Genomic DNA, 9,711 nt, shown 5'->3' on the forward strand with positions numbered 1-9,711 from the left:
CGGTGCTTTGTGACCACCTAGAGGGGTGGGATGGGGGGGAGGGAGACAGACGCAAGAGGAGATCTGGGGATATATGTATACCTATAGCTGACTCACTTTGTTATACAGCAGAAACTAACACACCATTGTAAAGCAATTATACTCCAATAAAGATGTTGAAAATAAATAAATAAATAAACAAACAAATAAATAAATAAACAAACAAATAAATAAATAAGTCCGAGCTTCAGAAGCAGACGGGCTAGAATCGATCATGAATCTGGTCTGTAAAAAGGAAAGTACATCCTTGTATCGCCCTGGATTTTGATTTTTCACACGGGAAGTTTGGGTTTGACTCCCGATAATGGAAATGAATGTGAGCATTAAAAAAACGTTTTTAAAAGGAGACAGTTTTTCTAAAATGCAGCTTTGATGACTCCAGCTCTGTGGCCCACAATCTAACTGGGGTTCAAGCAGAGATTGACAATGCACTATGTCTAATCACGTCATTTAATAGGGGCGTCAATTGGAGGGTCGCTGAAGTCCTCTGCCCAAGATAGGTTATCTTGTAGCTGAAATAGTTCCTATGTTTTTATCTAAATGTGTAAGCTTTTTATTAGTTTATTTCTAAGCGCTCAAACTACCGAATGGATTTATTTCCCATGTTAAATTTTCAAATAATAGCATCTAACCCAGTAACTCCAGGCCTGAGCCTGGAGGAGAACCTGGATGCTGGATCCCCCAAATGATATTCCCACCTGCAGGGCCTAGAGCACCCACCCCTATCAGGGACGTCTCCCCAGATAATTTGCGGGTTTACGTGTCTTTTAAGCAAGCTTTGTTTCAAATACTCAAAACCTGAGCAAGTCAAGCTTTTCTTTGCCCTTAGAACAAGATGATTGCAAAGGAAATATTGTGAGTTAAAAATTTTTTTTGGTAAATCTTCTCATGTTACATATGGTTACGATTACATTTAGTTTGATCAAAACAGACACTAGGTAGTTAGACAAATATTATCGAGTTAATCTATACCATTTTCTTGTGAAAAAAAGGTGTTACATTTATTATCTTTATTTAACATGGAGAGCACAGAGTTCTGATGAGCTGGAGATGGGTTTGTGCAAGTCTATTAACTTACATTCCACAAAAACCATTTTTTTTTCTTTTTAAAAAGGTTTCCAACTTTATTTTTTACATTTCAAACCTACAGAAAAGTGGGCACTGAACACCCATATAGCCTTCACTTAGATTCACCAAATGTTAATATTTGATAGCATTTGCTTTCTCTCGTTTCAGACCACGCAATAATTGTTGACATTGCTGCATAGCATTCTGTCTTTTGGATGGCCTCAGATTTTTGAGCCAGTCTTCTGTTCCTCGATGTTTGGATGTGTCCAGTTCTTTTCATTGTTATAATCCAGGATAAGTTAACAGTCTTTGCTTTCAAAATTTTGTGTGCTACCATGTTTATTTTCTTGTGACAAATTTCTAGGACTGTAATTTATTGATCTAAGGGAGGCTTGTATTTTAAAGCAAGTGTTAAGTGACAATTGTACACCTACTCCCAATAACAAACTTCCTCATCGAAGTTTTACATCGAGGTCAGCACACTGTGGCCCCCAGTTTGCTGACCCTTGTTTTCCTACTGCCTGCAAGCTAAGAATACTATTTACAATTTTTAAAGGCTTGAAAAAAAGTAAAAAGAAGAATACTTTGTGACGTGTGAAAATTATATGAAATTCAAATTTTAGTGTCCAGTAGTAAAGTTTTAAACATAGCCACACTCATTCATTTACTTTGATGAAAGAAATTTTCACACATTGAGGTATGGGGAAGTCATTCTGGCTTATACATGAGTTAACCTGAATTTTATGCTTACTAAAACAAAACAGCCTGTTTGTGGCTTATCAAACTTACACTGTACATCTACTTTAATTATTAAAGAAAAGGGCGCATTGACTAGAAGTAAAGAATATCCATGTTAAAGATAAAGATTAAATGCCTCCCTTCCTGGGATGCCAATGCTGGTACTCCTTCAATGATAAGACTCCCTCCCCCGGCGCTAAGGCCATACTGACTTGCTCTGCACGTTCTGATCTGTTTCTTTTTTTAACTTTGTAGGAATGTATCCCTGACCTGTTTGATGTTCTTTGTTCTGACAAGATACAAAACTCGGCTGAAAACCAAGCTTCTCCGGAGCAGTTCCTCAGAGTTATCTAAGAGGCTGTCTTCTGGGCTATAGTCCTCAGTTTGGCTCAGTTCTTTTCTATTCCTATTCCTATCATAGATTGTTTATTGATTATTTCTGTCGACAACTTATTGTCTGTGGCTGCTTTCATGCTGTGTTAACCAAGAATTCCAAGAACGGAGGCGTGGTTGAAATAAAGAGGCATTTATTTGGGGTTTGTTAGGACTAGTCCAGGAGACACAGACCCAAGAAGCACTTGAATTGTGTTCTGCAGGACTACAAAATGGGGGAATTTTATAAAGGCAAAAAAACACCACAAGGTTACATAAATTGTCAAGAATTAGGATTGCAGCTGGTAAGAAGTGAGTGTACTTGTTAAGCAAGCATTGGCTGGGGTTCAAAATGATTACATAGATGCCAGGGGGGGACTTTGAAACTACAAGGTTGCAACTAGCAGCTGCTAGCAGATATTGTTTTGAAAAGGGCCGCTGGTGTCCTTGAGTTTGATACAGTTCAGAGAAAATTCAAGTTCTAAATGGTGCAGGGATGTGTCTGAGACAAGATCCCCAACAGCTGCCCGACTCCATTTTTTGTATGTCTGAACTGTGATTACTCCATTATAATTTCAATTTGTCATCACTACAATGGCAGAGTTGAGTAGTTGCCAAAGAGACCGTATGGCCTGAAAATTCTAAAGAATTTACTATCTGGCCCGTTACAGAAAAAGTTTGCCAATCCTAGCTCTACACAATCATGTCAGTCACCAATACATAGGTTGGGACTATAATAAGTACATGGGCCTCCCTGGCTTCAGCTTGTGACTTCTTACTGGCTTATGGGTGGGCGTTTTCAGGCTTCTGGGAGATATGAGGCTCTTATATCTCTATTTATATTTTCTCTTCCTCCGGTCCAACCTCCTATCCCCTAACCTCCCCCAGCTCTGACTTAGAGATCTCTGCCTTTGCCTTTACCCAAGAAGAGTAAGAAATAACTGAGGCCCAGATGAGTTATAGCTCATTTGTTCATTCACTACCTACTTTATTTTCCACTGGATATTTGGAACCTGATAAAAATACATCCCATTAAATTGAAAAGTAAAGGTAAGATCACAGAAAATATAAAGCAAGTAAAAGATTAACATCAAAGAAGATTGGGAAGTATGTATGAAATTCACATCTGTGCATAGCTGTGAATTTGTCTCTGATCTTCCCACAGCCATAGCAAAAAGGAAATTGGGTTAGTTATGTCGATGAAAATAATCTTTAAACAATCTAAATATAATAGGAATAGAACAGAGTTTTATTTGAGCCAAATTGAGGACTCTAGCCTGGAAGGCAGTCTCTCTCAGATAACTCTGAGGAACTGCTCCGGAGAAGCTTGGTTTTATATCTTGTCAGAAGAAAGAACATCAAACAAGTCAGGGATACTTCCTTCAAAGTTAAAAAAAAAAACAGATCAGCACATACAGAGCGAGTCAGTACAGCTTTGACACCTGTTAAGGGCATCTTAAACATTGGCGTACAACCATTGGCAACCCAGGAAGGGAGGCGTTTAATCCTTAACATGGACATTTTTTACTGCTGGTCAATGCACCCTTTTCCTTAATAATTAAAGCATATGCACAATGTAAGTTTGATAGGCCACAGGCAGTTTTAGTTAGCATAAAATTCAAGTTAACTTATGTATATGCCAGAATGACTTCCCTATACCTCAATATGTGAAAATTTCTTTTTCTTTTTTAACATCTTTATTGGAGTATAATTGCTTTACAATGTTGTGTTAGTTTCTGCTGTATAACAAAGTGAATCAGCTATATGTATACATATATCCCCACATCCCCTCCCTCTTGCGTCTCCCTCCCACCCTCCCTATCCCACCCCTCTAGGTGGTCACAAAGCACCGAGCTGATCTCCCTGTGCTATACAGCTGCTTCCCACTAGCTAGCTGTTTTACATTTGGTAGTGTATATATGTCAATGCTACTCTTTCACTTTGTCCCCGCTTACCCTTCCCCCTCCCCGTGTCCTCAAGTCCATTCTCTACCTCTGCGTCTTTATTCCTGTCCTGCCCCTAGGTTCAACAGAACCATTTTTTAGAGTCCATATATATGTGTTAGCACATGGTATTTGTTTTTCTCTTTCTGACTTAAAACCATAATTCAAAAAGAGACATGTACCATAATGTTCATTGCAGCACTATTTACAATAGCCAGGACGTGGAAGCAAACTAAGTGTCCATCAACAGATGAATGGATAAAGAAGATGTGGCACATATATACAATACAATATTACTCGGCCATAAAAAGAAACAAAATTGAGTTATTTGTAGTGAGGTGGATAGACCTAGAGTCTGTCATACAGAGTGAAGTAAGTCAGAATGTGAAAATTTCTTTCATCAGTTATGTGATTTGTATTGTTTATGAGGGAAAAGCATACCAGTTCATCAGCAGAAGAAAATATTTCATGGCACTCAGCAGGAAACTATAAAATTAGAACTCTCCTTCACTTCCTGCACTAAAATGAATTCCAGATGGATTAAAGATTTAAATGTAAAAATAAAACTATGAGCGTGCTAGAAGGAAAAAAATGGAAGAATCTTTTATTATTCTCTCAGAGTGAAGTCCTTTCTAATCATGACATAAAATTCTCAAGTCATGAGAGAATATATTGATACATTGTGTACATAAAATTAATGTATGCATGATTAACTTAAAAAGCCTTAAAGCCAAATGACAAATGCGAAGAAAAATTTGCAAGAGATACAAGAGATAACAATCAATGGCTAGTTTACTTAATATATAAAGAGTGCTTACAAATCAATATAAAAGGCCAATAATTTAAAAGGAACTAGACAGAGACAATTCATAGATATACAAATCACTTTTATTTATTTATTTATTTATAATTTTATTTATTTATTTATTTATTTGGCTGTGCCAGGTCTTAGTTGCGGCACACGAGATCTTCAATCTTTGTTGCAGCATGCAGGATCTTTAGTTGCAGCATGCAGGATCTTTAATTGTGGCATGCAAACTCTTAGTTGCGGCATGCATGTGGGATCTAGTTCCCTGACCAGAGATTGAACCTGGGGACCCTGCAATTGGGAGCACGGAGCCTTAGCCACTAGACCACCAGGGAAGTCCCACAAATCACTTTTAAATACATGAAAATGTGTTCATCCTAAATCCTAATAGAGAAATGCAAGATAAAGATATGAAATGCTGTTTTTCATCTATCAGGTTGGAAAAGACCAGAAAGATTTGTAATACAGTTGACCCTTGAACAACAGGATTAGGGTTTGATCTGCATGGGTCCAATAAATATATTGGAAAATTTTTTGGAGATTTGTGACAATTTGAAAAAACTTGCAGATGAAACATGTAGCCTAGAAATATTGAAAAAATTAAGAAAAAGGTATATCATGAATGTGTAAAGTATATGTAGATACTAGTCTATCCCTACATAGGCATATGATGAGTGATATAAATATAAGATTTAATAGTGTTAGTTTTCTTACTGTTTTATAACTTTGCTTTCAAAGAATAACATTACCATACAGTATTCCTCTCTCCTCTCTCTCTCTCTCTCTCTCTCAGTTGGAGAAACTGAGTATCAGCCTATAATCACAGGTAACTGTTGGTTTTTTAACAGTAACCCTGTTTCTAAATTGGGAGATTGGGATTGACATATACACACTACTATATATAAAATAGATAACTAATAAGTACCTACTGTATAGCACAGGGAACTCTATTCAATACTCTGTAATGGCCTATATGGGAATAGAATCTAAAAAAGAGTGGATATATGTATATGTATAATTGATTCACTTTGCTGTACAGCAGAAACTAACACAACATTGTAAATCAACTATACTCCAATAAAAATTAATTTAAAATTTTTTAAAAAGTAAAAATAAAAAAGTAACAGTGTTTCTAATATTGTATTATGAATATGACAAATACTGTATGCCATAAAAATTTTATAATGATTCATTTATTAGTGTATAGGCTAGACTACTGTGAAACAATTGTATCAATTATACTAGCCTATCATAAAGCAATCATATTGTGCTTCTTCACTATCAACGCATGAAACATTATAACTATAAATAAATATGAATATCTTTTTCACATTATCTTTTCATTTTTGATGTCTAGTGTTAGTAATACAGATAACATCTACAGTGTTCTGTTTTTAATGTTTGTTTATTTATTTGGCTGCACCGGGTCTTAGTTGTGGCATGCGGGATCTTTAGTTGCAGCATGTGGGATCTAGTTCCCTGACTAGGGATCGAACCCAGGCCCCCTGCATTGGGAACGTGCAGTCTTAGCCACTGGACCACCAGGGAAGTCCCTACAGTGCTTTGTATCATATAAGGCAATATTGATGTAGGTACTGAGAGATGATTCATCTTGTAAACAGATGACTTGAACTTATCAATAAATACAGTACAGTACTATAAATGTATTTTCTCTTTCTTATGACTTTATTAATATCATTTTCTTTTCTCTAGCTTACTTTATTGTAACGATACAGTATATAATACATATAACATACAAAATATGTGTTTATCAACAGTTTACCTTATCAGTAAGGCTTCTGGTCAACAGTAGGCTATTAGTAGGTAAGTTTTAGGGAAGTCAAAAGTTATACGTGGATTCTTATGGGGAGCACCCCAACCCCTGTGTTCTTCAAGGGTCAGCTATATACTGTTGGTGTCACAGCTTAAGTTCTCTGGGAAGTAGATACTGAGATGGAGTTAGAAGTGCAGGTTTATTGGGCAGTAACACCTGTGAAAGAAAAAGGGGGGAAGGAGGATTGGGCAGGATTGGAAGCTGTCAGACCATGATGCCAGCCTGACAAAGTTGCAGCTAGCCCAACGAGGAGCTCCAGAGCAAAGATTACCTGTTAGAGGAGTCCTGCCTCACACTTTGAACCACCTCATTGCTCAGTAATTGGCTGGGGATAGTGGGACCTTGGCGCTAAAGCTGAGGTGAACCGCAGCAGAGCTAACAACTGGAGACTCTCAAGTAACCATACCTCTCAAAGCTGGGCAATGAGTCCTTTCTTGAAGAGGAGTCTGACAAGCTCATCTCCACGTTGGCCACAGTTGACAGCTACGTGGGAAAGCAAATATTGTTACATGCTGTTTGGGAAGTAAACAGAGGAATACATATATATTTGAATTTTTAAAATTTTGTTTATTGTAAAATATACCTAAGATAAAATTGACCATTTAAACTATTTTTAAGTGTACTTCAGTAGCATTAAGTACATTCACACTGTTCTGCAACCATCACCACCATCCGTTTCCAGAACTTTTTCATCTAGAATATCTTTAACTAGTTTAAAGTACACCTAACTCTTTGATCCAGAAATTCCACTTCTAGGAATTTATCCTACAGGTATATTAGCACCATTATGTATTGAAGTACAACCAGAACATGCATGACAGCATCGTGTGTATTAGCAAAATATTAGAAACAACCTAAATGTCCATCAATGGTGGACGGGTCTAATTAAGGTACATCTGTACAAGAGAACATGAACTATTCACCAGAAAGTTATAATCCAGGGCCTGTATGTACCCAACAACATGGCCTCAAAATAATAAAGTTTAAAAATAAAATTCTAAACCTTCTTTTACAATTTCTTGTAAGCCAGACAGACCACCCAGCAAAGATTCTCTTAGTCTTTGTTTCTCTAGAAATGTATTTTGTCTTCATTAAATTTTTGAAATTTTAAGATAATTGTAGGTTCACTAGAATTTGCAGAAATAGCACAGAGAGGTCCTGTGCACTTTCATCCAGTTTCCTGCAATGGTTAAATCTTACATAACTATAGTACAATATTGAACAAAGGAGACTGACAGCAGTATGATGTGTGTATATAGATAGTTCTATGCTGTTTTATTACATGTGCAGATTCAATAACCTCTACAACGATGAGGATACAAAAATATTCTCTCACTGAAATTATCTGCCTCATGCTACCCTTTCATAATCGCACCCCCCCTCTCCCTAATATCTCTTAACTCCTGGCAACCACTAATCTGTTTTCCATTTCTATAATTTTGTCATTTCGAGAATGTTTTATAAATGGAATTATACAGTATGTGCCCTTTTGAGATTTATTTTTTTTCTCTCAGCATAATGCCCTGGAGATCCATCCAAGTTGTTGCAGGTATCAATAGTTCCTTCTTTTTGTTGCCAAGTAGTATTCCATGGTATGGATGTATTACAGGGTGTTTAAACATTCACCTATTGAGGGACACTTAGGTTGTTTCCGATTTTTGTTTTTGTTTTTTTAAATTAATTTTTATTGGAGTATAGTTGCTTTACAATGTTGTATTAGCTTCTACTGCACAGCCATACATATACATATACATATATCCCCTCCCTTTTGGATTTCCCTCCTATTTAGGACACCACAGGGCATTAAGTAGAGTTCCCTGTGCTATACAGTATGTTCCCTTCAGTTGTCTATTTTATCCATATTATCAATAGTATATAAGTGTCAATCCCTATCTCCCAATTCCTCCCTTCCCATCCCTTTCCCCCCTGGTATCCATACATTTGTTCTTTACATCTGTGTCCAATTTTTGGCTATTACCAATAAGGTTGCTATGAACAATTGTGTACAGATTTTTGTGTGGATTTAAGTTTTCATGTCTCTAGGTTAAATGTCCAGGAATGCTATTGTTGAGTTGCATGGTAGTGATGTTCAATTTCTTTAAGAAACTGCCAAACTATTTTCCAGAGTGGCTGTAACATTTTATAGTCCCACCAGCAATGTATGAGTGACCCAGTTTATCTGCATCCTCTCTAGCATTTGGTGTTGTCACTATTTTAAAAATTTTAGCCATTCTAATAGGTGTGTAGTGATATCTCATTGTGGCCTTAGTTTGCATTTCCCGGATAGCTGAAGATGTGGAACATCTTTTCCTGTGCTTGTTTGTCATTCGTATATCCTCTCTGGTGAAATGTCTTTTCACATCCTTTGCTCATTTTCTAATTGGCTTGGTTTTTTTTTTTTAAACTTTTGAGTTTTCAGAGTTCTTTACATACTCTAGATACAAATCCTTTGTCATACATATGGTTTGCAAATATTTTCTCCATCTGTCTTTTTATCCTCTTAATGGGGTCTTCTGCGGAGCAAAAGGTTTTAATTTTTGAAGTCCAAGTTATTGATTATTTTTCTTTTTGGATCATGCTTTTGGTGTTATATCTTCACAAGCCTAGCTCCCAAAGATTTTCTCCTATATTTTATTCTAAAAGTTTTGTAGTGTTATGTTTTACACTTAAGTTTACGATGCTTTAAGAAACAGCTTTATTGAGATATAATTCATATGCAATAAAATCCACACATTTGAAGTGTACAATTCAATGGTTTTTAGTATATTCACAGAGTTGTGCAACATCACCACAATTTAATTTTCAAACATTTTCATCACCTCAAATTGAACTCCTGTGCCCATTCTTCAGTCCACTCCAGCCCTAAGCAACCACAAGTTTATTTCCTGTTTCTGTAGAGATGCATATTC

This window comes from Balaenoptera ricei, chromosome X (assembly GCF_028023285.1).
Source record: "Balaenoptera ricei isolate mBalRic1 chromosome X, mBalRic1.hap2, whole genome shotgun sequence".
Classification (NCBI taxonomy): Eukaryota; Metazoa; Chordata; class Mammalia; order Artiodactyla; family Balaenopteridae; genus Balaenoptera; species Balaenoptera ricei.